Source organism: Schistocerca serialis, chromosome 10 (assembly GCF_023864345.2).
Source record: "Schistocerca serialis cubense isolate TAMUIC-IGC-003099 chromosome 10, iqSchSeri2.2, whole genome shotgun sequence".
NCBI lineage: Eukaryota > Metazoa > Arthropoda > Insecta > Orthoptera > Acrididae > Schistocerca > Schistocerca serialis.
The window spans coordinates 173,589,219-173,614,269 of NC_064647.1; positions in this window are offsets into that span (position 1 = coordinate 173,589,219).

Sequence of the window (25,051 nt, forward strand, 5' to 3'; positions counted from 1 at the left end):
CCAAACCGTCATCGAACCCATCGTTCTACCATTCCTAGACCGGCAAGGGAACTTGCTGTTCCAACAGGACAATGCACGTCCGCATGTATCCCGTGCCACCCAACGTGCTCTAGAAGGTGTAAGTCAACTACCCTGGCCAGCAAGATCTCCGGATCTGTCCCCCATTGAGCATGTTTGGGACTGGATGAAGCGCTGTCTCACGCGGTCTGCACGTCCAGCACGAACGCTGGTCCAACTGAGGCGCCAGGTGGAAATGGCATGGCAAGCCGTTCCACAGGACTACATCTAGCATCTCTACGATCGTCTCTATGGGAGAATAGCAGCCTGCATTGCTGCGAAAGGTGGATATACACTGTACTAGTGCTGACATTGTGCATGCTCTGTTGCCTGTGTCTATGTGCCTGTGGTTCTGTCAGTGTGATCATGTGATGTATCTGACCCCAGGAATGTGTCAATAAAGTTTCCCCTTCCTGGGACAATGAATTCACGGTGTTCTTATTTCAATTTCCAGGAGTGTAGATCATCAAAAGCCTGAACTGGTTGAAGGGCCGTGCCGATAATGCTCTAAACGTTATCAACTGGGGAGAGATCTGGCGGCCTTGCTGGCCAAGGGACTGTTTGGCAAGCACGAAGACAAGCAGTAGGAAAGCTCGCCGTGTGCGGGCGGACGTTATCTTGTTGAAATGTAAGGCCGGTATGGTTTGCCATGAAGGGCAGCAAAACGGTGCGTCGAATATCGTCGATGTGCCATGGTGCTATAAGGGTGTCGCTGATGGCAGCCAATCCTCGTTGTTGTGCCTTACGGCAGGCGACAGTTAGGCTGGTATCCCACCGCCGTGTGGTGCGTCTCCAGACACATACTTTTGTCTGGAATCTCATTTACTAGAGTAGAAATATCTTGGGTCATGAGTCCCACTTCCAACTGAGTCCCGATGAAAAGACGCTCTGGGCGCAGCGGTGGGATACCAACCTGACAATCGGGGACACATGTGGGGATCTCGCTGGCCGCAGGAGTACCCCAATATTGAACAGATACTTCATAGAGAAGGGCGCCCTATGCGCATGAGCATTGTCCTCTTGAAAAATGACACCACATGACAGGTAACACATGAGGAAGCGGGATGTACATGATGTGCCTTCGTGCCACCATTGTTCTCTCAAACACTACCAGCCACGACCTGAGATCACACCCGAGGGCTGTCCACACTATGACTCCAGGAGTACCACCACTCTTCCCAAGTCGCACAGTACGCGCCTATGATGCTCATGCAATGCAGTACAGAATCGCGCTTCATGGCTCAACACAATGCAATGCGATTAGTCAGCAATCTATGTTTCCTAGTCATAGCAGCATGCCAAATGCAGCTGTACCTGTTGTGTTGTTAACAGGACCATAACAATGGGATTCAAATGATTCAAATGGCTCTGAACACTATGGGACTTCTGAGTTCTTAGAACTACTTAAACCTAACTAACCTAAGAACATCACAAACATCCATGCCCGAGGCAGGATCCGAACCTGCGACCGTAGCGGTCGCGAGGTTCCAGACTCTAGCGCCTAGAACCGCTTGGCCACTCTGGCCAGCTAACAATGGGGAGGAAATTCCTGAGTCCGCCTGCTTCCAGTCTGTGACCACTAGAGCACCACGAGACAGAATGCTACAGGGGGCCTTTTATTCTCGGATGGCAGTTGCTGGTGTAAAGGGATTACCAAGTGCCTGGTGAACAATATACACCTCTCCCTTGTGTTCGTCACACACGGTCGACGGATACCTTGACGGCGGGTGTTTTTGCACTCGCGTTCCCATGCAGTCCAACATAGGGCCAGTGACACATCTGAATAGCCTACAAATCTGTATAATGTTGGAATCGATCAGCAGGCCAACAGCAGACCCGCAATAAGATGCATTTCAGACTCTGCCAGAGAGTACGCGGCATCTCCAGGCCCTTCAAGGTGATGACTCAACGTCTGGCGCTGCTCGCGTCCATGACATACTGAGCTGATAAGTCATGGGACAGCAACGTGCATGAGCTGTGCTGTGGCTCGCATTGGTGCTGTTTGTAGGTATCCACCCTGTGTTGGTGGCCAGACGGTATTGTTTAGTTGGCATGCTTGCAGTTATTTATCTTCTTCTCGTGCTGACTGGCGCCACTCGGTTTCGCAAGCGTTGCCTGTCCGCTAGTGGCAGCAGCGGCGGCTATCGATATGTAGTAACTGTTGCCAAATCTTTGGGGTGACGTCGTTGTTTTGTCAGGTCCTGTGAGGGTGCGAGTTCGGTTGGGGACTCAGGAGAAGCCAGGTCCGCGCAGTGCCAGAACAAGTCGGGACCGCTGGGGGCACGCATGGACTGCCGGACGAAAGAGTTGTGGTCACGATGGTGCACGACTTCGTCGTAAGCCGGATCCAGCAAACTTTAAGATGAGTGCATTTCAATCGAGCTGTGGTCACGATGGTGCACGACTTCGTCGTAAGCCGGATCCAACAAACTTTAAGATGAGTGCATTTCAATCCAAGTAGAGAAAAATCCACCACTGTGACATTTCGCGATTCTCCAGTGAATTGGGTTCGTGTTGCTGCTCGTAGTGTCACCGAGGCGAAGAGCAACGAGTGGAGTGCTTGGGGAAGGCGGGGCTGATTAGCTTTCTTCGATTTCTTATTGCTATTTATTCCGATCTACTTGTTACAATTTCTTAAGTTCAGCCAGTCGTAAATTTTCTTGCCTGGTGGCCGCTAACGCCCCAGCAACCTGCCCTGGGGGTTAGTGTATGTAACGGTAGTGTACGCTTCCTCGCCTCGCTGCTGCTGTCTGGTAAGGCGTGTAGTTTGGACAGCTTTCTTGATTGTAGGCCGGTTGGTGATTCTTCTACTCTGGTGGTAGTGATTCCTTTCTCGTTCTGGGGGCTCTAAACACAGTATTCTGGACGGAGTGCAAACCGCCGGTTCCGGCTTTGGCGTATTGTTCCATCGTTGCATTTGGTTTATCGGACGTCAGGTAGCTTCAGCAAGATTATCATTACTCATTCGTTAGATTGCCACCAGTCTGAGTTACCATCTTGTGAAGTGAATGCAACTATTGGCTGCCTATCTCATCGCTCGCGAAAGTGTTTGTTGCCGGACATCCTCAGAGGTCGATTCCTGGAGAACCGTCTGGATCAGTTGCTTGTTTTTTTAAATTAACTTTTGCTATTGCATTTGCTGTTTTACAGCAGATTTCAGTTTTTTATACTATTGCCGTTCCTGGTGTGTAAGGTCTTCACCCGTGATTGTGGTCATTTGCCTTAAAATTCTAATTGGGTATCAGTATTTTAGCACTAAGCCTTAAAACCTTGCTTACTACCATTCTTGGCATCTGATGCCTTCTGCTCTGTTTGCGGCGACTTACCTTAATATTTCAATACCTGTGAATTGTAAATTGCAGCGGGTTCTTAAACAATTCTTAATTTATTGCCATTCTTGGCGTGTAAGGCCTTCAGCTGTGATTGTGGTCGCTTGCCTTAAAATTCTAATTTGATATTTGTATTTACGCAGGAAGCCTGTAAAACCTTATTTACTCCCATTCCTGGTGTATGATGCCGTCTGCTGTGTTTGTGGCGACTTGCCTTTAACATTTAAATACCTGTAATTTGTAAGTTGCAGCGAGTTCTTAAACAGTTCTTAATTTATTGCCATTCCTGGCGTGTAAGGCCTTCTGTCCAGAGCACAGTGGCTTGCTTGTAAAACATTACCTGCTGTATCTGTATTTAATGGTGATTTGATGAATTGTAATTCACTGAAAACACTATTATTTACACAGTTGTATATTCCTTCATTAATAACATGTGGTATTTTTTATTTGTTGAGTCTGGAATTACTGGTTTAGAATAAATTATAACTGTAAAAAAGGCAACCAATAGTAGCTGATTACGGCCCCGTCCACAATCGTAACCGAATCCTGCCTTCCCTTGACTACCAGGTTTCAGTGCACATATAAGGATAGCAATAGTCTAGCGTAGACAAGGTATAAAAGTGCAGTGCATTGCCGGAGCTCTCATTTGTACGTAAGTAATTCATCTGGAAAGGTTTCCGACGTGATTACGACCACACGACTAGTATTAACAGACTTTGAACGCCAAATGGTAGTTGAAACTCGACGCATGCGAATTTCGATTTTGGAAATCGTAAGGCAATTCAGTATTTCAAGATCCGCAATGACAAGAGTGCGTCGAGAATTCTAAATTTCAGGCATTATCTCTCACCACGGACAACGTAGTGGCCGACGGCCTTCACGTAACGGCCGAGAGCAGCACCCGTATGCTTAGAGTTGTCAGTACTAAGAGACAAGCAACACTGCTTGAAATAACCACAGAATTCAATGTCGGACGTACGACGAACGTATCCGTTTTGAGAGTGCGGCGAAATTCGGTGCTACTGGGCTATGGCAGCAGACATGAGTGCCTTTGCTAACAGCACGACAGCACCTGCAGCGCCTCTCCTGGGCTCGTGACCACGACGCTTGGAGCCCAGACAACTGGGAAACTGTGGCCTTATCAGATGAGTCCCGATTTCAGTTGGTAAGAGCTGATGGTAGAGTTAGAGTGTGACGAAGACCCTACGAAGCCAGGGACCCAAGTTGTCACCAAGCCAATTGGCAAGCTGGTGGTGGCTCCATAATGGTGTGGGACATGGAATGGACTGGTTCTCTAGTAAAGCTGAATGGATTATTAACTAGAAATGGTCTTGAACTTCATGTTCCCAAACAACGACGGAATTCTTATTGATGGATAATGCACCATGGTCACCGGGCCACAATTGTTCGTGATGGGTTTGAAAAACATTCTGGACAGTTCGATCGAATGATTTGCCCACCCAGATCACCCGACATGAACCACATCGAACTATTTATGGGACATAATCGAGAGGTCAGTTTGTGCACAAAATCTTGCACCGGCAACACGGATATAGAGGCATTTTGACTCAACAGATCTGCAGGGGACTTCCAACGACTCGTTGAGTCTATACCACGTCGAGCTGCTAGATTATGCTGGTCAAATGGTTGTCCGACACGATATTAGGACATATCCCATGACTTCTCTCGCCTCAATGTATAAGCTGTAAGTGAAAATGAGAGCTTCTCAGTGCAGTAAACACTGGCAATTTTCCGTGTGTGCTTGTGGCTGCATTACACTACCTGCAAGATGTTCAGCTACTCTGTCCTTGGTTCCCACTCGACACTTTAAACTACTCGTAGCCCGACCAAATAAGCATGGTAACGACTCTCAGCAGATGCCAGAGGGTGGATTCGCACATGACACTTATATTTCATTTGTATTTAACATATTTCAGACCTAGCCGGCCGCTGTGGCTGAGCGGTTCTAGGCACTTCAGCCCGGAGCGGTGCTGCTGCTACGGTCGCAAGTTCGAATCCTGCCTCGGGCATGGATGTGTGTGATGTGCTTAGGTTAGTTAGGTTTAAGTAGTTCTAAGTTCTAGGGGACTGTTGACCTCAGATGTTAAGTACCATAGTGCTCAGAGCCATTTGAACCACTGGAACCAGATGAGTGCAGTCTGGCTGCTGGCGTGTAGTGAACTGACCTTATTTTTCAACCCCCCTGCCAACCATACCGCCGCTTTGAGAGGCAGGTGGTTCTTACCCCCAAAGTATTTCTTTCCAGACACTAAGAGGTATGTATACCAAATTTGCAAGAAATCGATTTAGTGATTGAAACGGTTCAAATGGCTCTAACCACTATGGGACTTAACATCTGAGGTTATCACTCCCCTAACCTTAGAACTACTTAAACGTAACTAACCTATGGAGACCACACACATCCATGTGCGAGGCAGGATTCGAACCTGCGGCCGCAGCAGCAGCGCGGTCCCGGACTGAAGCCCCTAGAACCGCTCGGCCACAACGGACGGCTCGATATAATGGTTTATATTCTTATGATTTTGAAATATGTATCGGTATTAACACATTTCTCTTTCTCGAAACCTTTTCAATTGGTTCAAATGGCTCTGAGCACTATGGGACTTAACATCTATGGTCATCAGTCCCCTAGAACTACTTAAACCTAACTAACCTAAGGACATCACACAACGCCCAGTCATCACGAGGCAGAGAAAATCCCTGACCCCGCCGGGAATCGAACACTGGAACCCGCGCGTGGGAAGCGAGAACACTACCGCACGACCACGAGCTGCGGACATCGAAACCTTTTCCTTGCTGTTGCCAGTCAACAGTTATTTTGCTGCCCAAAGAGTAGAACTCGTTTATCACTTCAAGTGTCTCATTTTCTAATCCAGTTCCTCCACCATCATGTCATTTGATCCAAAGAAATTGCATGACCATTGTTTTTCTTTTCTTGATGTATATGTTATAAGATCTTATCAAGATATTACCCCTGTCCGGTCAATTCCGTTCGTAATAATGGAAAAATTAGGTAATGCTGGATTTACAACGATTTACTTAAAAAATGTAACAGACCTACTAAGGAGACTGCCTAGACTACGCTTGCCCGTCCTCTTTTAGAATACTGCTAGGCGGTGTGGGATCCTTACCATGATAGACTACATCGAAATAGTTCATAGAAAGGTAGCACGTTTTGCATTATCGCGAAATATGGGAGAGAGTGTCACAGAAATGATACATGATCTGGGCTGGAAATCGTTAAAAGAAATGCGTCTTTTTGTAGAGTGCGTACTGTAAGACCTTCGGTACACACACCATCAGGTTATTTGACTTGTCGCTCTAACAAAGTAGGCGAGTGTCAGCAATATGTCTCGTGGTCTTATCGTGGCGTGCTTATCTTCTGCCGTTAAGTGAGACGATAGAAATGCCACTTGCACGCTTAGAGTAGCAGATTGACGGTGACCAACTTTAAACAGAGCTTGATTAATTTTCACACACATTTATTAAAATAATAAAAAGCATAGACATTACATAACTTGATTCTGGATGCTGTTTACAATTGACAATCTGAAGTTCCTTTGGTCTTGGTACGTTAATCTTTTTCTCACATATCTCTGATACTTGATAAAGTGTCTGTTCATTTATCTTCATGGCTATGTACAGGAATATGGTAATCTTGTTAGGCACAGACTGAAACTTGACTATAGACTGGTACAGACTAATGCAGACTGGTACAGACTGGTGCAGACAAATGCAGACTGACTGATCGGAGGTCTGTACACTCGTTATAATACCTCGCGTGTTCAGGTATCACTGCGCGAGTGTGATCTGCGAAGAGAAAATGTTCTGTGTTAGCAGCAATTTCATTGGCTGCGTTACATATTAATACGCGGATCGGCGAAAGCAGAATTTGGTCCGTCTCTAAGGCAGCGCCATCTCGTAGTGCGGAGATGGACGAGCGCTGCGCCTGCGCTGTTGTGCTTAGTGGGGCGCGCTCTATTGGGAAAGTTGTGTACGCACTGACTACGCGGAACTACGTACACAACACTATTGTTGCGACGGAATCTTCTCACGAAATTCCAATCAGCAACATTCTCCTCCGAATGCGAAAATATTTTGTTGACACCGACCTACATAGGGAGGAACGATCACCACGATAAAATAAGGGAAATCAGAGCTCGTATGGAAAAATATAGGTGTACGTTCTTTCCGCGCGCTAATACGAGATTCGAATAATAGAGAACTGTGAAGGTTGTTCGATGAACCCTCTGCCAGGTACTAAATGTGATTTACAGAGTATCCATGTAGATGTAGATGTACAGTTTACGCCACAAAGAAGAAATTTGTTCCCCTGTTAACGCCAGTTTCGTTAGCTCTGGAGAGATCAGACAACGGAGCTCTGTGTAGTCTGAGCGAGACGTAAATGGAGCCGTAGGCAAACAGCCGCGGAGCTGGAGAAACAGCGGGCTAAATGCGTAAACCGCGAGCCACGTGATGTTGAACCGGCGGGGTGAAGAGCGCAGAATAAAGCCAGTGGCCGAGATGATGAAAGCGGGCGCGCGGCCCGGCGAGTCGGCGCTAAAAGCCGCTCACGACTTGATGAGCGGCCGGAGCCGCCAAACAGCGGCTCTTCCCGCTAAAAGCCGGCCGCCTTTGTCGCATCGCCGCGCCGTCGCTTTGTCTGGCCGGCGCCCTCTGTCTCCGGACCAGACCTGCCGGCACGCACCCACCACCCCTGTCAGTAGCCGGTGTCGCCAGAACTGCGCGGGGTGCAGCGCAAGCTGCAACTCGGCGCGCATTGTTCAACACTTCCAGCTTATGGCTAATTTCCAGCTACAGATGCGACACGCGTACCGACACTAGATGATCTAAAGTATCTGGACAACTATTCGTGAACGTACACCACTGGCCATTAAAATTGCTACACCACGAAGAAATACAGATGATAAACGGGTATTCATTGGACAAATATATTATACTAGAACTGACATGTGATTACATTTTCACGCAATTTGGGTGCATAGCTCCTGAGATCAGAACAATCACCTCTGGCCGTAATAAAGGCCTTGATACGCCTGGGCATTGAGTCAAACAGAGCTGCCCATGTAACTTCAACACGATACCACAGTTCACCAAGAGTAGTGACTGGTGTATTGTGACGAGCCAGTTGCTCGGCCACAATTGACCAAACGTTTTCAATTGGTGAGAGATCTGGCGAATGTGCTGGCTAGGGCAGCAGTCGAACATTTTCTGTATCCGGAAAGCCCCGTACAGGACCTGTAACATGCGGTCGCGCATTATCCTGCTGAAATGTAGGATTTCGCAGGGATCGAATGAAGCGTAGAGCCACGGGTCGTACCACATCTGAAATGTAACGTCCACTGTTCAAAGTGCCGTGAATGCGAACAAGAGGTGACCGGGACGACACCCCATACCATCACGCCGGGTGATACGCCAGTATGGCGATGACCAATACACGCTTCCAATGTGCGTTCACCGCGATGTCGCCAAACACGGATGCGACCATCATGATACTGTAAACAGAACCTAGATTCATCAGAAAAAATGACGTTTTTCTGTTCGTGCAACCAGGTTCGTCGCTGAGTACACGATCGCAGGCGCTCCTGTCTGTGATGCAGCATCATGAGTAACCGCAGCCAAAGTGTCCGAGCTGATAGTCCATGCTGCTGCAAACGTCGTCGAACTGTTCGTGCAGATGGTTGTTGTCTTGCAAACGTCCCCATCTGTTGACTCAGGGATCGAGCGTGGCTGCACAATCCATCACAGCCATGCGGATAAGATGCCTGTCATCTCGACTGCTAGTGATAAGGCCGTTGAGATGCAGCACGGCGTTCCGTATTACCCTCCTGAACCCACCGATTCCATATTCTGCTAACAGTCACTGGATCTCGACCAACGCGAGCAGCAGTGTCGCGATACGATAAACCGCGATAGGCTACAATCCGACCTTCATCAAAGTCGAAAACGTGATGGTACGCATTTCTCCTCCTTAAGCGAGGCATCACAACAACGTTTCATCGGGCAACGCCGGTCGACTGCTGTTTGTGCATGAGAAATCGGTTTGAAACTTTCCTCATGTCAGTACGATGTAGGTGAAGCCACCGGCGCCAACCTTGTGTGAATGCTCTGAAAAGCTAATCCTTTGCATATCCCAGCATCTACTTCCTGTCGGTTAAATTTCGCGTCTATAGCACGTGATCTTCGTGGTGTACCAATTTTAATGGTCAGTAATGTATATTGCGAGTGTGTCCACCATTCCCCTTTATGACGGCTTCACCGCTGCAGGGGAAAGTTTTAATCAAGTGTCTGAATCTGTGTCGAGGGATAGCAGCCCACTCTTCCCCAAGAAACTAAATCAGAGAACTTAGTGATGTTGGAGGCTGGGGTCTGTAGCGAGGTCTATGTTCTCATCTGAAACTGGTTCCATTAGGTTCAGGTTGAGGCTCTGGGCAGGCCAGTCCAGTTCCAAAGTTTTATTGTCCAGAAACCACTATCTCACAAATGTTGCTTTATGACAGTGCACTGGCAAGCTGGTATAGTCATCGTCTTCCAACTCTTCTACTACTGTGCCAAGTACAAGATGCTGTAAAATGCGTTCATACCCTTCCCCATTTAGCGTTTTCTTAAGTGGAATCCATGGAGAAGAAATGAAAACTTTGAGGTTCGCCGATGACATTGTAATTCTGTCAGAGACAGCAGAGGACTTGCAAGAGCAGTTGCACGGAATGCACAGTATTTTGAAAGGTCGATATAAGGTGAACATCAACGAAAGCAAAACGAGGATAATGGAATGTAGTCGAATTAAGTCGGATGATGCTGAGGGAATTAGATTAGGAAATGAGACGCTTAAAGTAGTAAATGAGTTTTACTATTTGGGGAGCAAAATAACTGATGATGATCGAAGTAGAGAGGATATAAAATGTAGAGTGGGAATGGCAAAGAAAGCATTTGTGAAGAAGATAAATTTGTTGACATCGAGTATAGATTTAAGTGTCAGGAAGTCGTTTCTGAAACTGTTTGTATGGAGTGTAGCCATGTATGGAAGTGAAACGTGGACGATAAATAGTTTGGACAAGAAGAGAATAGAAGCTTTCGAAATGTGGTGCTACAGAGGAATGCTGAAGATGAGATGGGTATTTCACATAACTAATGAGGATGTATTGAACAGAATTGGGGAGAAGAGGAGTTTGTGGCACAACCTGACTAGAAGAAGGTATCGGTTGGTAGGACATGTTCTGAGGCATCAAGGGATCACCAATTTAGTACTGGAGGGAAGGGTGGAGGGTAAAAATCGTAGAGCGAGACCAAGAGATGAATACACTAAGCAGATTCGGAAGGATGTAGGTTGCAGTAGGTACTGGAATATGAAGAAGCTTGCACAGGATAGAGTAGCATGGAGAGCTGCATCAAACCATTCTCAGGACTGAAGACCACAACAACAATAACAACAACAACAAGTGGAATCAGGGTTCAACACCCTAACCACTTTAAAAAAAATGGCTCTGAGCACTATGGGACTTAACTTCTATGGTCATCAGTCCCCTAGAACTTAGAACTACTTAAACCTAACTAACCTAAGGACATCACACACATCCATGCCCGAGGCAGGATTCGAACCTGCGACCGTAGCAGTCCCGCGGTTCGGGACTGCGCGCCTAGAACCACTAGACCACCGCGGCCGGCTAACCACTTAAAACACTCCTATACTCTAACACCATCTGCTCCATACATTCTCCAAACCCAAACTCTTCCAGCGGATTGACCCCAGTTTCAGCGTGACATGACACTTCAAATCGCTAGTTTCCAATCATCCACTGTCTAGTGGTGTCTATTTTTACACCGCCTCAAGTGTCACTTAGCAAATGTGTGGCACAGATGGTGTTTTCAGTAAGTAATGAAACACATTTGTCCTTAATGTAAGTTGATTTTATTCAGGGTTTCAATATACCAAATTATTCCCATCGTTTCATTTCTGCTGGTCGACATCACAGCAAACATCTTGCTGCAACAACCTCCCAACCATCCACATAGTGCTTCCTGTGGAGTGCGACCTTCACTGGGCCAAATAGATGGAAGTCGGAAGATGAAAGATCTCAGGAGAAGCGATCATTGTGGATTAATGCGTTTAAACGATCTTCATCAAACCCCAGAGGTCTTCCTGAAATGGAGCGTAAATAATGTCAAAACTATCCTCCTTAAAACGAGAAAACAATTTTCTTGCTGTTCTCTGTCCGATGGTGCTATCCCCATGCATGGCGCAAATCTTTCTAGCTTCCTACGCTGTCCTCACCCATCTACTGAACACAAACAGATGAATATGTGGGAAGTATCACGATTTCTTCTCTTGGCACTCCATTTTCTAGCGTCCACAACTCCACTCACTGTCTCCAAATGACAAATTGACACTATATACGCAGCGCGGGATTAGCCAAGCGGTGTAAGGCGCTGCAGTCATGGGCTGTGCGGCTGGTCCCAGCGGAGTTTCGAGTCCTCCCTCGGGCATGGGTGTGTGTGTTTGTCCTTAGGATAATTTAGGTTAAGTAGCGTGTAAGCTTAGGGACTGATGACCTTAGCGGTTAAGTCCTATAAGATTTCACGCACATTTGAACATTTTTGACACTATATAAACTCAAATAGCAACAGCAAACTACAAACAGAAAATGACATTCGATAAATAAGGCCATACCAACTGGAATACAAACATACGAAACAAATACAGTACTAACTTATGCACCAAATTAATATTTGGACAGCTCTGTAAAATTGAATGATTAGTACCCACACATATATACAAATGCATACTCACACATCTACTGAAGCAAATAGGGTGCGAATGGGAGGTTTGCGATCCCATCTACACAAATGAAGTGCTTGTCATCATAGTGTGACAGACTGACTTACAGTTGCAGGACAGTGCGCAACTCAAGGCCTTGTGACCGAAACACTACCTGTGCACCGTATCCGGAGATGCATCATCACCCAACAAACATTTATCTGTATACAGTAGGGATTAATATGTCGTTAAGGTATGAGTTCGTCCTGATACAACTCTCAACATGAATTTCGTACTGACTTGCAGTATACACACTTACTGATTAGACTTATAATTTTTTTCGGAATGATTCTTTGGTACTTGCCCCTCAAGAAACCTAGTAGTGATCCAATTGAGCCATTCCTGCCGGAGGTTCGAGTCCTCCCTCGGGCATGGGTGTATGTGTTGCTCTTAGCATATGTTAGGTTAACTTAGTTTAAGTAGTGTGCAAGTCTAGGGACCGATGACCTCAGCAGTTTGGTCCCTTAGGAATTCACACACATTTGAGCATTTGATCCAATTGAACCTTCATGCATCCACTGTCTCTTCTGTTGTTCTCATTCCTATTTTAACTGTATTAAGGTTTGCATGTAACGCGACCCTTTTACAAATCGTTCGATATAAACATTTAAAGTGTTAGTGTCACAGGAGCCAGGAGTTATTATCACAACTCCACAACTTCCAAGATACAGTTCATTTTTTGCCTTGGTGACTTAAATATGCTCTTGTAAGTTTCCATACCATTTAATGCAATAATCCAATAGTTGGCTCGTAATGTAGACGCACTTTCTTTTACAGTTAGACTGTACAGCATAGCATCTAAATATCAACTGATGCACTGCTTTTTTTGTGCAAGAGTGCAGATACAGTAGACACAGTCGGCCCCAGAGATATATTTTGGTATCTTAGTAGTGCCTGGTTCTTGTCGGTAAAGTAACGACACAATTCTTCTGCTGGTCTTAAATCGTTACTAGAATCAAAGTAGTAAATAGTATTCCAGTTTGTTTTTGACATATGCATCTAAGTGAGTGCGATATCCTTCCACGTATTAACTGACAATCACTCACTGGATTTCTACACAGTCTTTGGCGATTTATCCTGCATGGTAAAATCTTGGGATTTTGAGTTTAAGCAAATCTACGTTTGTAGGCGGTCTGTCCAGTATTACCGCTTTGACCTTTTTCATTAAAAACCTAAGACCTTACCTCTGTGGCTTTAAATATAGTCCCTTACTGATAGCGATGGCCTCGATTGTCATGTTATATCTTTTAGCCTCCTGTAGCTGCTTCTCTGCGTTTTGTAAATTCTTTATTCCTGAGTTCTGTTAGCAGGTCCTCCAACTAACGAACCCATAGCTGGCAGTCCAGCAAAATGCAATAATTAGAAACTGAACTATTGCACCAGATGTCTTATATGTTGGCTAAACCCTAGACATTTTGACACATCTTTTTCTTCTCTCTTTCTGTCTCAAGCCACATTTCGCCGCTGCCGCCGCTGACTGGATGCAATTTTTTTAAACATACCATAGGTTTTTCCTTCGTCTTTAGTGTACGACGAGCTGCATTCATAATTTGTCGGAAATTTATTGCAGCACGCTATTTAAGTGTAGCACACATTGTCAGATATTAGCTGGTCCGCAATGTGACGAGATTTTTTTGTGCCATAAGCAATAATGTTCTTCTTGTATGGGTCATCTGGTATATTAATAGCCTTATCACCGTGAGGTAGGTGTTTTGTCTGCTTCCTTCAAGATCCAGTCTGGTTGTATACAGAGGCATGAAGTTGAGCTGGTAGGTTGTCAAGAATACCATTCCTACATTCAGTGACACATTTCCAAGTACTCTTGTCGTGCTATTGTGTGCACTGACATTTGCATATACCATTAAAGAGCAAAATCGAGCGTTCACCCAACTGTGGTGCTTTTATGGGAAGCCCCCTCGACATTTATGACTTGCTCTACAAGAAACACGTCCAGCTCAGAGTTTTCTGTGATACCGCCATGTAAAAATTTCCTACTGTTTCTTCTCTGTTACTGTCCTGTAAAGTGTAAGTTGTCAGGTTTCTGCTGCACTTAGGAAACTGTAAATATCTCCATTGACCAGTTCGGTAGGTAAGACTTCTCAAAATATGTTTTGTATTGCCGGCAATGGAGGGTGAAGCTTTGACAATGCCAGCCACTCGTGCTGGTGAAACGTCAGAAAAATCATTAGATGAACGTCGGCCGAAGAACCCGAGACAGAAGCCAATTGGCAGTTTGTCGATTTCAAATTTTTTTCTTTATTTCTAGATTTCCAGAAGGCTTTTGACCCTTTACCACGCAAGCGGCTTGCAGTGGAATTGCACACTTATGGAATATCATCAAACGTATGTGACTGGATTCGTCATTTCCTGTCAGAGAGGTCACAGTTCATAGTAATTGACGGAAAGTCATCGAATAAAACAGAAGTGATTTCTCACGTTTCCCAAGGTAGTATTATAGGCCTTTTGCTCTTCCTTATCTATGCAAACGATTTAGGAGACGATATGTGCAGCCATCTTGGTTGTTAGCAGATAATTCTGTTGTTTATCGTCTAGTAAAGTCACCCAAAGAACAAAACAAATCGCAAAACGATTTAGAAAAGATATCTGTATGGTGCGAAAATTTGCAGTTGACCCTAAATAATGAAAAGTGTAAGGTCATCCATATGAGTATTAAGAGGAACCCGTTAAACGTGAGTTACATGATAAATCGGTCAAGTCTGTAGCCCATAAATTTAGCTGAATATCTAGCAATCACAATTATGAAGAACTTAAATTGGAAAGCATACACAGAAAATTTTGTGGGGAAGGCAAACCAAAGACTCAGTTTTGTTGGCAGAATACTTAGAAAATGTAACAGATCTACTAAAGAGACTGCCTATACTACGTTTATCCCTCCTCTTTCGGAGTACTGCTGTATGGAGTGGGACCCTTACAAAATACGTTACTCGTCATATGTTTCCTGAACACTAAGACTCCTTTTTCTCTTCATTAAAACGTTTTTGAGTAATGATTTTAAATGATTGAAGTTGTTAGTTGGTGTGACGTCCCCTCTCCCCTTTTGTCGTCGCTGTTGATGATGGCCGGCCGGGGTGGCCGAGCGGTTCTAGGCGCTACAGTCTGGAACCGCGCGACCGCTACGGTCGCAGGTTCGAATCCTGCCTCGGGCATGGATGTGTGTGATGTCCTTAGGTTAGTTAGGTTTAAGTAGTTCTCAGTTATAGGGGACTGATGACCTCAGAAGTTAAGTCCCATAGTGCTCAGAGCCATTTTTGTTGATGATGAGCCGCTACTGCTACAACTCGGTCGGTGGAATGGAGACGCGACGCGCAGTGATGGTTGTCCTCGTCGGATAACGTGGAACAGCAACTGAAAATCTCTAAAGAAAATTGTTCCTCGCGTAATGTATGAAAGTCCGTTTGCCCGTCCGCATAGTCTTAATCGTCTGTTATGGTCTGCTATGCCCAGTTAGTTAGTTATTGCCGTATTGAGTGTATCATTCATCATCGGCGTCGTTTCAAGCCACTGAAGCGAGGAAAAATTCAAAATGGTTCAAAGGGCTCTGAGCACTATGGGACTCAACTGCTGAGCTCATTAGTCCCCTAGAACTCAGAACTAGTTAAACCTAACTAACATAAGGACATCACAAACATCCATGCCCGAGGCAGGATTCGAACCTGCGACCGTAGCGGTCTTGCGGTTCCAGACTGCAGCGCCTTTAACCGCACGACCACTTCGGCCGGCTGAGGAAAAATTCATTTGCGGTTCAGTATTAGTAGTTGTTGTTACGTTTCTAGGCAGAATTGTTCACTACGGCACGACGCAAATCCAGAGATAATCTATAATGCGATCTTTCTTTCGTGCGTCGTGATATTATTTCGGCAAAACACTCCTTTCAATGCTCAATGTTCGTCAAGTCACTCTTTCAATTAAAATGTTCACAGTTAATTAATTTTGATCATCAACTATCACACAGTTCAATTAATGATGGAGCCAACACGTGAGATTTCCATTACTGACGAACAATTTTATTGTTCCTTATTAGCAATTAGTTTATAATCACCACACCACACACACACCGATGGATCAGATCAATTACGATTCTTTTCAGTTCGCCGATCGTGACAATTACGACAACTTTTACAATCGGTGTATTTGTATTATCTTCGTGTGGTCGTATTAATGTTTGCTACTCAAGGCTAATCAGGTATACTATGTCCATTGTTCCTTGTAACTGTTCACTTTGATGAAGGTAGAGTCCAACTATAATATCTTCAATAATTAAAGTTCATTAACTCGTCGTACACTATCAGAATATCACTTGTTCTTTACAAGTCAGAATAACTGAGAACAAAGTCTGCGCATCTGTATCACTCGATATTACTTTTTTCTATTTTTTTATTTTAAAGAAATAATCTCGTAGCGATCCGTTTGTAGTACTATAGCAAACGGTGCTGTCTCTCGACTTGATAGCAAGCAAGCTAGCAAGCGACTAAATTTTCCATGATCCAGCATTGTAGACGCTTTGAATTTCCTTTTCGCCGCGTTTGCAACTCTCTTTCATAATAACCGTTATCTCTGACCGACATATTACTTTGGACTTAACTTTCGTCGTACTGATTTGGAGTTACTAGTAAGATGTTTGATAGCTAATTAAAAATAACATTTCGTTCTTTCCTGCTTTATATCATGACAGACTCAGTAATTATTGAAATTGGTGTTCATCAAAACTTTAAGGTGTTATATTATTGTCAAAGTTGTCGTAACTGTCAGAATAACACTGTTCCCTACTTTAAATTATTATGAAATTCTTATTTGGGTTTTCGGGTTCCTTGGGGTGTTACATTTGTCACGTCATTTTGATTTTTGAATATTATCAATGTACATGTCAGAGAGAATCTTTACTCTTGCCGTGGCACAGTCTCTGCCTCCGAGCAGTCTGATATATCCTTAGTCGAAGTATGGTAGGTGATGGACGTATTCTCTACTGTTTTGTTGGCATGTGATTGTATATGTTAGATGAAAAAAGATCTATTGTAAAGGACACCAAGGATGAATATGATGTATGTATTAGTAAGCGAAGAGAATATAAATTTTGAATAATGTTATTATTTTTTGAAGGGAAGAAGTTTGAGGTAAGACTGCAGCACTGCGAAAGTGATTTGTAGAAATGATTATTGGGAGGTCGTTAACTTTTTTCACTTGCTCAGAGCTGAGAGAAAGACCACACCACCTCCCTTGGTCATGCATTACCATATTGACTATGCTGTTTCAGTTTTATACAAATACTCTATTAATAATTTACCCTCTTTAAATCATTGTTCACTTCGTTAACCATAGTATTTTTCTGACCTACATTATGTGTAAAGATCACGTGAAGTTTTACTCTTTTTGAATATATGCTTCATTCTAAAATCGGTGTCTTGAAATATCATTTCATAGGAATAGTTAGTCTCCCCACACCACTGTTTATCATTAGGCGTTGCCACATGTTGTATTTATAAATAGAGCCATAGCTTAGCTGTTGGTTGGTTGCTGTTTGCTGTTGTGCTTTTGAGAAATCTGCAACAGTGTTGTCAAGATGCGAGGTAAATGGAAATTTTGAGTAGGGCTAGACTGCTGTTTTACTTCAGTTACCCATTTAATATAAATACAAGGTGCATTAACATCAGTTACAGTTCAGTTCAAATTAGGTTCTGTTTAGTCAAAGGTTAGCTTACGAATTTAAGTAGGATAACATTTTGTGGCCATATAGTTTTGGTAAAACAAAGACTTTTAGAGAGTGTTAGGCAAATTTGGGCCAAATTTCATACAGTAACAAATGTAGTGAGGAAGTTACTGAAGTGGACTGACAAGGCAGCCAGTCCACAGTGACGGGTAGCCGAAAGAAAGGCACGCGTACACACACACGCCGACGGGCGTCAAGTACTGGAACAGGCTACGTAATTAATGCTATGAAGAAAAGTATGTAGCTGGATTAATACTTATCTTTAATCAATCATTGTGGTACATCGCTCTTGACTATACACAGGAGACTTTAATTACAATCACTGTAAGGCTAATGGCGCCTTGCTAGTTCGTAGCCATTAACTTAGCTGAAGGCTATTCTGTCTCTCGGCTAATGAGAGAGAAAGGCTTTGTACATCTAGTCGCTAGCTAGGTCGTCCGTACAACTGGGGCGAGTGCTTGTTCGTATCACGAGACCTGCCTTGTGGTGGCGCTAGGTCTGCGATCACACAGTGGCGACACGCGGGTCCGACATGAACTAAATGGACCGCGGTCGATTTAATCTACCACCTAGCAAGTGTGGTGTCTGGCGGTGACACCACAGTTACAAAGTATTTTTCTAAATGAACCCAAAATATTTATGAAATCCAGACGTAACTATTATTTATGTATCAGAAGACAGTATATATACCCGTACAACTGCTTACACGAAGAACAACAGCAAAAGATTAGGAACTCTAAAATGGCTATTCACTTTATATAATATTATTTGGTGTGCAGTGAGCAAAATAGAAGAACTACAAAGCCATGCAACTTCGCGTGTACAGCGCCTCTGGGTTCTTATGTGGCTACGGGCAAAGATCAAAAGCATCTCTAATCGCAATATCTAGACAGAATATACTGCAGTGCCTGTAATAGCGACACCGTTTATTTACTACTTAAACAAGTCTGTCGCTGTCGCCTGTCCCTATTCTGGTTGCACTCACTTTATACTCAATTCGGTTTTTTATATTTTTCTTTCTTTTCTGAACGCGAAATTTATTTTCTTATCTTCTCATTTAGCTCATTTTTCAATGTCAGTTATAATCTGTCTTTATTGCAAACATGTTTATTCACATTACCGGTTTCGGTTGCTCTAGAACCATCCTCTGATCTGCAGTTTCGGTTACAGGAGTAACCCATCCACAAACAGCAACCTTCACATGCTGCGTCACAGATGTGACCGAAATTGCAGATCTGAAGATGGTTCTAAAGGAACCGAAACCGGTCATGTGACTAAACATATTTGCAATGAAGACGAATTATAACTAACATTGTATAAGCAGTGATTGTGGTATCCCATCAGACATTATGTCTGTTTTTACATAGCTCATTTTTTTCTTTTTGGTTAACATAAGAAAGTATATGTAGCGTGTTGTTTTTATTATTATGTCTGTTGTGTTTCATTCTGTAGGTCAAATCGTGTTTCAGTTATGTATACATGTGCAGTTCGTTAAACTGTATGATTTGTTGGCACATATACGTATAGTTAAACATAAAATGACGCCACCCACATAAAAATGACAACACAACGTATCACAGACGAATTACTGTCTTTTTTTATGGAAATATTATTTGAAGATTTAATGCCCACAATATGGAACATATAAAGAGCAATGTGAATGACCGTACTATCTCGTACCTGTAAGTTAACAACACATCTCAGGTTCTTTTTCCATTGCAATTTCATTGAAAATAATACTACTTCAATGTCGTGATTTTGCGTAGACATATTGTGTGGCATATTTATCACTGATCTAAGGCGCTGCGGTAATGGACTGTGCGGCTGGTCCCGGCGGACGTTCGAGTCCTCCATCGGGCATGGGTGTGTGTGGTTGTCCTTAGGATAATGTAGGTTAAGTAGTGTGTAAGCTTAGGGACTGATGACCTTAGCAGTTAAGTCCCATAAGATTTCACACACATTTGAACATTTATCACTGATCGTTTCGGAATAAGTTAATTTATGTGAAATTACGTAGCTGAGATAAAAGATAGCCATCATCCGGCAACCACAAGAATTTAATTTAAAATTGCTAGTAATCTTTGCAAATAAATTGAAAACTGAAGTTAAATAAGATAATTAAAATGAAAACTTTGTAAGTTATTGCCACAGTTCTGTGTCGCTTAATATTGGAAATATTCAAATAAAACGTTGGGGCCTGAAAATGGCCGAGAACGATCGATCAGAGCCTCATGCTGTATTGCACGTTCTGATATTCTTGAGGAAATAAGTTATTAGTCTCCTGATATGTAGGGGTGCTAAAGATACGTAAATAAAGATTTTAAGAGCAAATAAATAAATATATTCAACCAGAATGCACCCCACGTCTATCCTCATCCAAGATCAAGAGCAAAGTAATTAATTAAATAAAATCATTCGACACAGTTATTATTATTTTTAACATAGAACAAAGAATGATATACATAGTAAACCAACATTGCTTTTAAAAACAGTTACATTGAATGATAAATGTTTTTTCTGTACATTTTTAGGTACATCGTTCAGTAACAATAAAGTCTTAATCCATAGCACTGTTCGTAATTCCATTTGAATAATTATGGTTCTCCTTGGGCAAACAGTACAATGGGAGTACCAGAAATATTAAATTATCTTTTTTTCAAATGTATATAAACACAGAACACCAGCATAAATGGTAATATCATGTCATGAAACCATAAAGATGTCTTTACAGAATAACGTCCATATGATGATACATAGTTAATTACATATTGCTAGGTTTTTAAATAGTATAAAGCACCGGTTATCACCAATCTCACAAGTGGTAAAACCAACAGCAGCGGTTTTGATAATGAAGGTTCCCCAGCCCCCAATGTCCTGGCTGCCCTTCGTTGCTATACAATTTTGTTACCACCTGGGGTAAAATTCTCATTGTTCACACGAATCACATTTGATCAAAAGCGTCCAGGCACATAATAGTGAACGATGATGCAGGCTGTGTCCACCCTTCGCCATTAAGACGACTGGATCTAAGCTACTCTCAATATCTATTGAGGTATAGCAGTTCATTCTTTCTCAAGAGACGAACCAAAGAGAATAGTGATGTTGGATGCTTGTGTTCCAATGGGTTCAGGTAGGGACTGTGGACTGGTCAGTGCATTTCACGAATGTTACTGTCCACAGACCAGTGCTTCACAGACCCTGCTTCATGACAGACACTTTGTCATGATGATACAGTCTGCGAACTGTTCCTCTACTTCCAGAATGAGATTTCCACTCTGCAGCGGAGTGTGCGCTGATATGAAACTTCCTGGCAGATTAAAACTGTGTGCCCGACCGAGACTCGAATTCGGGACCTTTGCCTTTCGCGGGCAAGTGCTCTACCATCTGAGCTACCGAAGCACGACTCACGCCCGGTCCTCACAGCTTTACTTCTGCCAGTATCTCGTCTCCTACCTTCCAAACTTTACAGAAGCTCAGAATGAGATTTTCACTCTGCAGCGGAGTGTGCGCTGATATGAAACTTCCTGGCAGATTAAAACTGTGTGCCCGACCGAGACTCGAACTCGGGACCTTTGCCTTTCGCGGGCAAGTGCTCTACCATCTGAGCTACCGAAGCACGACTCACGCCCGGTCCTCACAGCTTTACTTCTGCCAGTATCTCGTCTCCTACCTTCCAAACTTTACAGAAGCTCAGAATGAGATTTCCACTCTGCAGCGGAGTGTGCGCTGATATGAAACTTCCTGGCAGATTAAAACTGTGTGCCCGACCGAGACTCGAACTCGGGACCTTTGCCTTTCGCGGGCAAGTGCTCTACCATCTGAGCTACCGAAGCACGACTCACGCCCGGTCCTCACAGCTTTACTTCTGCCAGTATCTCGTCTCCTACCTTCCAAACTTTACAGAAGCTCAGAATGAGATTTTCACTCTGCAGCGGAGTGTGGGCTGATATGAAACTTCCTGGCAGATTAAAACTGTGTGCCCGACCGAGACTCGAACTCAGGCACTTTGCCTTTCGCGGGCAAGTGCTCTTCTTTACAGAAGCTCTCCTGCGAACCTTGTTCCTCTACTGTATGCAGCACTCAGTGATATAAAATATGTTCATATCCTTCCGCATTTAGCATTTTAATAAGCGCGATAAGTGACCGACACCACGGATAACACCACCTCCCCCGTACTTCACCACTGACAGCACACATGAGGGCATTTGCTAAACCCGAATCCTTCTATCGGTTTTCCAGTGGGTGTAGAGTGGTTCAACACTGCAAATCACTCGATGTCTGTCGTTCACTGCAAAATCACACTGAAGTTAAATAATATAATTAAAATGAAAACTTTGTAAGTTATTGCCACAGTTCTGTGTCGTTTAAATTGGAAATATTCCTCCTGCAACATTGCAGAAAGGCTTGGCAGGAACTGAGCGACTGTACGTGACTGCTGGCAGCGGTGATCACGAGAATGTACGGACCCAAGAAGACCGGGCTCTGGATGGCCAAGTGGCAATACAGAGAGGGAAGACCATCGTGTTCGGCGTATGGCTCTGGCACATCGTACTGCATCAGCAGCACAAACGTGACCAGCATTTGGCATCACAGTCATACAACGCACTGTTGCAACTTCAAGGATAGCTCCGAGCCAGACGTCCTGTAGCGTGCATTCCACTGGCAACAAATCACGCCTTTTGCGTCCCTGGTGTCAAGCTAAAGCTCATTGGAGGGCATAATAGAGGTCTGTTGTGTTTAATGACGAAAGCTGGTTCTGCCTTGTTGCCATTGATGGCCGTGCGTTGGTTATAAGGAGACCAGTAGTTAAGGGCCCGTAAACTGTCTGCGTGTTAGACACAGTGGACTGACACCTGGAATTTGGGGTGCGAATCCATATGACAACAGGAGCTCTCTCGTGGTTATACCATCTACACCTACATCTATACTCCGCAAGCCACCCAACGGTGTGTGGCGGAGGGCACTTTACGTGCCACTGTCATTACCTCCCTTTCCTGTTCCAGTCGCGTATTGTTCGCGGGAAGAACGACTGTCTGAAAGCCTCCGTGCGCGCTCTAATCTCTCTGATTTTACATTCGTGATCTCCTGGGGAGGTATAAGTAGGGGGAAGCAATATATTCGATACCTCATCCAGAAACGCACCCTCTCGAAACCTGGACAGCAAGCTACGCCGCGATGCAGAGCGCCTCTCTTGCAGAGTCTGCCACTTGAGTTTGCTAAACATCTGCGTAACGCTATCACGGTTACCAAATAACCCTGTGACGAAACGCGCCGCTCTTCTTTGGATCTTTTCTATCTCCTCCGTCAACCCGATCTGGTACGGATCCCACACTGATGAGCAATACTCAAGTATAGGTCGAACGAGTGTTTTGTAAGCCACCTCCTTTGTTGATGGACTACATTTTCTAAGGACTCTCCCAATGAATCTAACCTGGCACCCGCCTTACCAACAATTAATTTTATATGATCATTCCACTTCAAATCGTTCCGCACGCATACTCCCAGATATTTTACAGAAGTAACTGCTACCAGTGTTTGCTCCGCTATCATATAATCATACAATAAAGGATCCTTCTTTCTATGTATTCGCAATACATTAATTTGTCTATGTTAAGGGTCAGTTGCCACTCCCTGCACCAAGTGCCTATCCGCTGCAGATCTTCCTGCATTTCGCTACAATTTTCTAATGCTGCAACTTCTCTGTATACTACAGCATCATCCGCGAAAAGCCGCATGGAACTTCCGACACTATCTACTAGGTCATTTATATATATTGTGAAAAGCAATGGTTCCATTACACTCCCCTGTGGCACGGCAGAGGTTACTTTAACGTCTGTAGACGTCTCTCCATTGATAACAACATGCTGTGTTCTGTTTGCTAAAAACTCTTCAATCCAGCCACACAGCTGGTCTGATATTCCGTAGGCTCTTACTTTGTTTATCAGGCGACAGTGCGGAACTGGATCGAACGCCTTCCGGAAGTCAAGAAAAATAGCTATCTACCATGCACCCTGACTGCAAACTTGTACGTTAGTATGGCAATTCGATCCGTTATGGTACCATTGATGAACAGCACTACAGGGGGTGCTTTCCAACACGATAACGCTCGCTCACATACCGCTGTTGTAACCCGACATGCTTTACAGAGTGTCTACATGCTTTGGCCTGCTCGATCACCAGATCTGTCCCCAATAGAGCACATATGAGACATCTTCGGACGATATTACAGTGTCATCCACAAACAGCATTAACCGTCCTGTGTCGATCGATCGAGTGCAACAAGCCTGGAACTCCATACCACAAACTGCCAACAGACACCTGTACAACACAATGCATGTACTTTCCACGCTTGCATTCAGCATTCTGGCGGTTACACCTGTTATTAATGTACCAGCATTTCACATTTGCAATGGCTTATCTCGCGCTTACATTAATGTTAATCATTGCAATGTTAACCACTCAAATATGGTACCTAGACAAACAGATTCCAAAATTTCATTATTCTCCATTAATTATTTTTTGATGTTGTGATTTATTTTCCGCCTGTGTACAAATAAATTATGCATAAATAACCTGACGTCTCTGCTTCCCAACTATTTTATATACATTGTGGTGTCACCGCCAGACACCACACTTGCTAGGCGGTAGCCTTTAAATCGGCCGCGGTCCATTAGTATACGTCGGACCCGCGTGTTGCCTCTGGTAGTGATTGCAGGCCGAGCGCCGCCACACGGCAGGTCTAGAGAGACTTCCTAGCACTCGCCCCAGTTGTACAGCCGACTTTGCTAGGAAAGGCTCACTGACAAATACGCTCTCATTTGCCGAGACGATAGTTAGCATAGCCTGCTGCTACATCATTTGCTACGACCTAGCAAGGCGCCATTATCAATAGATATTTAACTTGTGATGCCTGTACCGTCAGACTGATGTACACCACTTATGGATTAAAGTTAAGTATTACATCAACTACGTACTTTAGTTGCTACTATTAATTCCCTTAACTGTTCCAGACATCACGCCAATCTGCGTGAGCTTAAAAGCGTGCATTTCGGCCTCCTCTAGCAACACGGTGTTGGCTCTTCT